This window comes from Dendrobates tinctorius, unplaced genomic scaffold (assembly GCF_039654945.1).
Source record: "Dendrobates tinctorius isolate UK_male_01 unplaced genomic scaffold, ASM3965494v1 ptg000044l, whole genome shotgun sequence".
In the NCBI taxonomy this organism is placed as follows: Eukaryota; Metazoa; Chordata; class Amphibia; order Anura; family Dendrobatidae; genus Dendrobates; species Dendrobates tinctorius.
This window is the reverse complement of record NW_027361712.1, coordinates 976,860-985,023: the sequence shown is the minus strand read 5'-3', so window position 1 is coordinate 985,023 and position 8,164 is coordinate 976,860. Positions and strand designations below refer to the sequence as shown.

Here is an 8,164-nt window from a genome sequence, read left to right as displayed (position 1 = left end):
TCCATACACCTCGTACACACACGGCTCCGCTCCGTACACCTCGTACACACACGGCTCCGCTTCGTACACCTCGTACACACACGGCTCCGCTCAGTACACCCCATACACATACAGCTCTGCTATATCTACCCTGTAAACCCCTCCTGACCCCACACATACTTATCTCATCCAGCAACATGACAACAGCACAGCAGAGTCTTGCAGACACCAAGAGGCAAGGCTGAGCGCACAGGACCTGTGATGACGTCACAGGAGGGGCGGAGTCAGGGGTCTGGACAAAGGCTCCTGATCATGTGACCCCTGACTCCTCCCCTCCTGTGACCTCATCACAGGTCCTGCGAACGGAGAAGGCAAGCGACACTGTGAGTGGCTGCGGGGGCGGGGGGTCTCATGCTGCGGCGAGGATGGGGTGCGTGGCGGAGGCATGGTGGCTTATCTCCCTGCAGTGCGGGAGGAACTTGGAAACTATCACCGCCGTGCCCGCAGAGGGCCGGCGGCAGGAGCAGCAGTGGCCGCAGCAGCTGGCAAGCGGCCCGATGATCGGGAACTGCCACCCGCGGCCCACATGACAGCGGCCCAGCGGGAAAATGCCTGGTTGGTTATATTGCCAATCCGGGCCTGTACACATGGAATAGATAAAAAGATGTCAGTCACTTACAGCTCTGGCAAAAATTAAGAGACCACTTTCACATGCTCAGTTTGTCTGATTTTTCTCTTTAAAGGTATATTTTTGAGTAAAATGTAAATTGTTCTTTTAGTCTATAAACTTCTGATATCATGTCTCCGAATTTCCAAGCAAATATATTTTGTATTTTTTTCTGACAAAGAAAAATGGTCAAAATTAAAAAAAAACAGTGCTTCCAGACCTCAAATAATAGAAATAAAACAAGTTCATAATCATTTAGAAACAACAATACTAATGTTTTAACTCAGGATGAGTTCAGAAATCAATATTTTGTGGAATAACCATGATTACATTCCAGAGATTTTCAATGGGGCTCACGTCTGGAGAATGGGCTTCCCATGACAGGATTTTGATGTGGTGGTCTCTTAATTTTTGCCAGAGCTGTATATAATTAGTATAGTGATTGTGTAACTTACTGAAGATGTATTTTTTTACATACTAAATTATTTTCTGAAAAAAAAAATGGCGTGGAAACCCCTGACATTTTGTTAACCAGCAGAGGGAAAGTGGACAACTGGGGGCAGATGCTTATGGCTTGAGAAGGGGGTAATACCCATGGAGCTTCTCAGGCTATTAATATCAGCTTATAGCTGTATACTTAGCTTTTCCTGGTTAATAAAATGGAGGACCCCCCCAAAAATGATGTATGTTCTCCTTGTATTTATATTAACCAGCAAAGGCTTGGCAGACAGCTGCAGGTTGATATTAATAGTCTAGGAAGGGACCATGGATATTTGCCCCCTCCCAGACTAAAAACATCACCTCTCAGCTGCCCCAGAAATGGAGCATCTGCAAGATGCTGGCTCTTAGCCTGGCTCTTTCCACTTGCCCTGTTGTGGTGGCAAGTATGGTGATAGTTAGGGAGTTGATGTCACCATTGTATTGTCAGGTGACATAAAACCCAGAGGTTAATAATGGAGAAGTGTCTATAAGACGACCCCATTACTAACCCCTTAGTGATATTGTATAAAAAACACATAACCAGAACAAAGTCCTTTAACTGAAATAATGACACAGACTCCTTTAATGAATCTAAATTAAACCATACTCACATCATCGCCAAGTCTACTGAAGCTAATGTACCCTGTAACAGAATTAAAATAATAAACAACCATATTCTTCACCTGTCCGCCGAGAAGATAATAATCCATTTGTCTCACAACGGGTCTACCTCTGCTACATCTAGATGGCAGGCTGCACTGTTGCATGATGTGCCTATACAGCTTTCCATCCAGCAGAAACACTGAGCTGTGCATGCTTGCTCAGCTCAGTGTCTTGCAGTGAACCCCTTTCACCACACTGACGTCATCGCAAGCGTGAGAATGTTTTCGGTGATGTCAGTGAGGTGAAAGGAGTTCACCATGAGACACTGAGCTGAACAAGCACGCACAATTTATTCAACTCTTTGAAAAGGTGCAAATGATGAATAAAGCAGAAACATCAGGACACCCTAAACTCCAACCACAACGTTGAACATTAAAAATGGCAAGTACACACAAAATACTCTTCAAAAAAGGTAAAAATGAAAGATATATATCTATATATATATCTCGTATATATATAACGCAAGCAAACAAGGGACAAAACACTGACGAGAAAAAAAGGAGCAAATTCAATAATGAATCTGGCTAATTAGATTTTTTTTTGGCAGATGTATTCAGATTTTCAAGTTTAAGGCTGTGTGCCCATGCAAGCGTTTTTTAAGCGTTTTTGAAGCGTTTGTCCCAGTCAAAATGCTTCACAAATGCTTAAAATAAGCATCCCATTCATTTTAATGCATTTTTCCCTTTTTGTGACAATTGATGCGTTCTTTTCCGCAAAGGAAACGCTTAGCGGTTAAAAACGCAGCATGCTCATTAATTTGGCGGAAAAGTCAGCGTTTTTAGCTATTTCCTATAAGTCCAGAAGACGCGCGGAAAAAAAGCATCAAAAAAGCGCGTTTTTTAAGCAAAAAACGCATGGAAAACGCGCAAAAATCGCGCGTTTTATTTCCGCGCATTTTCTGGGAAGGTGTCCGGTTTTGAAGCAGAAATTTTCTGCATACATGGGCACATAGCCTTAATTTGCTTTTTTAAGGCTGCGTTCACACGTCGCATCCCATGCATTCCTATGGGATTCCGCAATGCTGTGCTAATGCTGCGGATTTTCCCGCGGCAGAATCGCATTGTGGAAAAATACGCACCATGCGCATTAATTTTGCGGAATCGGGCCATTCTGCACCCATAGGATTGCATTGTTCTGCTTACTTTCCGCATGTGGCTGTGCCCACCATGCGGAAAGTAAGCAGTACATTTGTGGATGGTACCCACGGTCCAGAGGAGAGGAGACTGTCCTCCAGGCTCTGGTTACCATATCCCTGTAAAAAAAAAAAAGAATAAAAAATTAAATGTAGCGGTCCCTATTCCTCGCAAGATCGCTACAGTATCGAGAGACCGCGACATCATCAAAGGTCTCGCAAGGTATTACTGGGAACGGGAGCATCGCTGATGCCCAGGAAGGCTGTCCGGGACGTCGGAAGGTGAATATAACCCGATTTTTTATTATTTTTAACATTAGATCTTTTTACTACTGATGCTGCATAGGCAGCCTCAATAGTAAAAAGTTGGTCACACTCGTCAAACACTATATTTGACGAGTATGACCAACCTGTCAATCAGTTCTCCAAGCAATGCTATAGATCGCTTGGAAAACGCTAGCATTTCCACAGGAAAATCGCGGGAATTTAAAATGCGATTTTCCCGCGGAATGGAATTCCAGAATTCCCGCGGACGTTATCGCTGGAATTCCACAACGTGTGCACATAGCCTTAGACCCACCATACATTCTTTCTAGAGTGGGTACCAGAAGCCAGGCTACCAAATTTGATACCTTTTGCCTATCTGATATATGTGTACAGTTGTGTAAAAGCGTGTTTGCCCGTCTTGATTTCTATTCTTTAGCATGTTTGTCACACTTAGCTGTTTCAGATCACCAAACAAATTTAAATATTAGACAAAGCTAGCACAAGTAAACACAAAATGCAGTTTTTAAATGAAGGTCTTTATTATGAAGGGAAAAAGAAATTGAAACCTACAGGGACCTGTGTGAAACATTGATTGCCCCCTAGACCTAATAAATAACTGGTTGGGCCACTCTTAGCAGCAACACCTGCAATCAAGCCATAACTGGTAATCAGTCTTTTACAAGGCTCTGAAGGAGTTGTTGCTCACTCATCTTTGCAGAATTGTTGTAATTCAGCCACATTGGAGGGTTTCCAAGCATGAACTGCATTTTTAAGGTCATGCCACAGCATCTCAATGGGATTAAGGTCAAGACTTTGACTAGGCTATTCCAAAGTCTTAATTTTATTTTACTAAAGCAATTCAGAGGTGGACTTGCTGGAGTGTTTTGGATCATTGTCCTGCAGCGTAACCCAAGTGCTCTTCAGCATGAGGTCATGAACAACTGGACCCAGGGTCCTGTAGGTTTGGATTTCTTTTTTTTCTTAATAATAAGGACCTTCATTTAAAAAGTGCATATTGTGTATACTTGTGTTATATTTGCCTAATATTTACATTTGTTTGGTGAGCTGAAACATTTAAGTGTGACAAACATGCAAAAGAATAGGAAATCAGGAAGGGGGCAAACACTTTTTAACACAACTGTATATAAGAGGAGGTGATGTAACCCTTAAGAGCCCCTGCATCATGTGGTATTAGTGAGGAAAGACTGCTATCTACAGGCTTCAGAACCATACAGCACCAGAAAAATTACAGGGGGAACGAGTTCATGTGCGGGATTCTGTCAGGTGCCTTGGATGATGGAGTTCCCGGATATAAAAGTTCTGTGCACCAGACTGCAGGAGGATTTGGTGCCAAGGAGTGGAGTGGTGTGAACGTGGACCAGAGACAGCGCGACAGACTTCGGCAGAAAGAGTGTGCCATCAGGGTGCTGGTCACTGTCAGACAGAGCCCGGATGATGCCCAGTGAGCTCCAAAGATCCAATTATGCTGGTCAAGACCCAGAGTTCAGACTGCGCCTGTCAAGGTCACAATCTTCAAAATATGCCGATCAAGATCCAGAAACATCGAGACCTGGGGCCCAGCACTCTCTTCATCAGGTCTAGAGAATACTGTCCATTTGTCAAGCACAGAAGATCTGAAAGAAGACGTCAACCGGAGGAGGATACCTGCAGTTAGAAAAGGATGAAATGAGTGGGCTGGGCCGTCACTTACAGCAATAACGTACGATACGGGTGTCAGCCTAGGTTAAGACAAGTGCGGTGGGGGCTGGTTGGAACACACAAAGCTCAATGTTCCTTGATAGACTTTGTTAGAAGGACTTGTGGCCTAGCGTAAAAATTTGTTGACCCCCGTTAGGGCCATTGCTACAGGAGGAGCTAGTGTACCACCCTTGTAAGAAGGACACAAGTATAATCCCTGATAAACTTTTCTGTTATTCAAATTGTATTCTAAAATCTATTACATGTTTACAGCTGTTTTCACTATTTCATATTATTAAATGTTCCTTGACCACAGTAAATTTTCGCCATATCGGAAGGAGATAGTCACCTGCTTTCTTCACCTGCTTATATTTACAACTGCAGACATGTTGCAGGACTATTTTGAGCACACAATAGATGGTGTTTTTAAAGGGGTTTAATTTTTTTTTAACACAGGCCTAAAATCTAATAGGCACCAGTTTGATAACAGAGGTAATTACCTGCGTGTTCTAAAAGGTACCAACCCAGAGCGGTCACCCACTGCTCACGCCAGCGATTCAGCTTCTACACATCATCAGAGCAGAGTGGAAGAGAAGCCACTGCTTTGTCAACATGATGCAAACAAAAATCATTAATTTGCCAGCAGGAGTGGCCTCCTATGGATGTGGAGAGGCATGAATACCATTTCTCTTTAATAGCGAGCAGCATTAGCCGCAGGCTGCAGATAACACTGCCCGCATGTAAAGTCCCACCATACACACGCACACAAAGCACCGCACCACATACACACGCAGGCACACAGACACACAGCACAACTCACCTCCCTGCAGTCGCAGCACATCCCGGTATCCTGCCTGGTGTTCCCTGTCTGAGACAGACCAGCTGGATGATATCATCATCCAACGCACTCAGACAGAAAGCTGCCGGCAAGGAAGAGGTTTCTGGGATGTGATGCTGCTGCGGGGAGGTGAGCTGTGCTGTGTGCCTGCGTGTGTATGTGGTGCGGTGCTTTGTGTGTGAGTGTGAGAGAGTGATGCGGTGCTGTGTGTGTGTGTGAGAGAGGGGTGGTGGGAAAGGACAATTATATTGGTGCAGGGAGGCAATGATGGAGGTGATGAAATGGGCAATGATGGTGGTAGGGAGGCAATGATGAAGGTAATGAAATGGACAATGATGGTGGTGGGGGAGGATGCAATGATTGAGGCGGTGGAATGGGCAGTGATGAGGGTGCTACAGTATACTCTATTGGGGGATGCATGATATTCTGTGGTGGGGCTGCATGATTCTCTCAGGAGACTACATTATATTTCTGGGGTGCTACATCATACTATATGAGGGGGGCAGCATTATGCCCTATGAGGGGGCTACAGTATACTCTATGGGGGGGCTGCATTATATTCTGTAGTGGTGCTGCATTATACAATATGAGGGGAGCTGCATTATACCCTATGAGGATGCTACATTATATTCTATGGTGGGGACTGGGTTATGCCTTATGAGGGGATTGCATTATATTTTGTGGGGCGCTGCACTATACCCTATGAGGGGAGCTGCATTATATTCTATGAGGGAGGCTACATTATATTTTATGAGGTAGGCTACATTATATTCTATGAGGGGGCTACATTATATTCTTCGTATGAGGGGGCTACCCCTCTATGATTCTACCCCAACCCCTGCAACATAATTAAGACGTGTACTACCTTATAGTATACCCTGATATTATTGTGTTTTACCACATAATTGGTGGTCTTGTATTTATTTCTATGTAGCTACATAGTGGGCCCCAAGAATGATTTTCTCTGGTGGGCCCAAGGTGCTCCAGTCCGACACTGTAGACATAATGCCTCTCAACCATTGGCTGGGGAGGAAATAGCAAATGCACGTGCTGGCCCTTTAAGAGTGCGGGAGCATGCGTATGCCCTAAAGACATGGCTGGAAGCCTGGCTGGAAGCGCTATTGGGAGCATGCTGAGCATGAGGAAGAGAGGAACCGAGCACAGAGCAGGTGAGTGAAGCAACACGCCGGAGACCCTTTCTGTCAGAGCAGGGATCCGGCACGGCGCTAACACCATTCCAGGCAGGAGCTAAAGCAATTGAGTCAAGCTTTGGTGATGTAACAGTGACACGTTTGTGTACCTGATCTGTATTGCAGACTCTGACTCCACAGGCAGATTGTACTGATAAATTGTACACAGCAGTGTATTTCTATGTGTTTCTTAAAAATAATAAAAACATTTGGTAATGAAAAAAATTATGTAATGTTTAATACTTTTTAAAATAATAAACATAATAAATCAGCAAGTAACAGACATTATTGGTGTCCCTGTAATCTTAACAACTCGCACAACACAGCAATCAGAATATTGATCTAGACACTACACTGGAGTCCCGTGAATCCATCCACTCATCTTTAGTCCCAACTGTCCCGGATACAGAGGACAGACCCAGATTTGGGTCTGCACCCTGCATTTTCAGGCATGTGCTGAATGTTCCTCACTGCCAGCGTCCCTCTGACATCTCTTCCTGTCAGAGTAGAAAGCAAGGGTAGTTGGACGTGGGTTGAGACGTTGCCAAAATTTGCTGTGGAGTGCTCTGCGTGGCACATAATTTGCCCCTCTGTCTGTCCTTCCAAAGTTGGGAGGTATACCTCTCAGTTTATGTTAGGTTTCAGTTCTTTCCTATAATCCTCTAAGTTGCTGAAGACAATAATTGCAATAATTGCAATTTCTCCAACAATGACTGACTGCTGGGTTTTTTTTGTTTTATTTATCAACGAAAGCTGGAATCTGCAGTAATATAAAACCTCCTTTTCACTGATTTTTCTTCTAGCTGTGTTTGTTAAACATCATGTCTAAATGGAATTCTGCATATTTATTACCATTAGCAGATTTCTAAATGCTCGCTATAAAATAATGAAAGGTCAGGACATGCATGTTTATATAGATGATCCCGTAAAAAAGATTTGCTCTGTGCAGAATTGCTGAGTGATAAATCTTGGTAAAAATATGTATTGTATTCATTAGTGCCTGCTAGTTTTATAAGAATTATAGTTTCCCAGTGGCAGATGCAAATGGATCAGATGTTAAATCTTATTCCACGAGTCTAGAAATATCCCTGAGCTGGTAATTAACACTTTGGACTACTGTAAGGGTATCACATAATTCAAATAACCAAGGACCAGAGTCTGGAATTCATGCTCATTACCATCCAAGAGAGAATGAAGCCAAACATTACATAATGGGACTGGATGGTTGTTAGGTATTTAACCCTTTACTG

The 8,164-nt window shown here is 43.6% G+C and overlaps 1 protein-coding gene across 1 annotated transcript in view; it reads left to right on the top strand.

Moving 5' to 3' along the window:
• The first annotated feature begins 328 nt into the window (after nt 1-328).
• Nucleotides 329-8,164, top strand: part of LOC141089040 (protein FAM240B-like) — a 51,555-nt gene continuing 43,719 nt past the window's right edge. The window contains exon 1 of the mRNA XM_073575308.1: nt 329-362. The gene's annotated coding sequence lies outside the window, so the exon portion shown is untranslated. The remainder of the gene's footprint in view (nt 363-8,164) is intronic.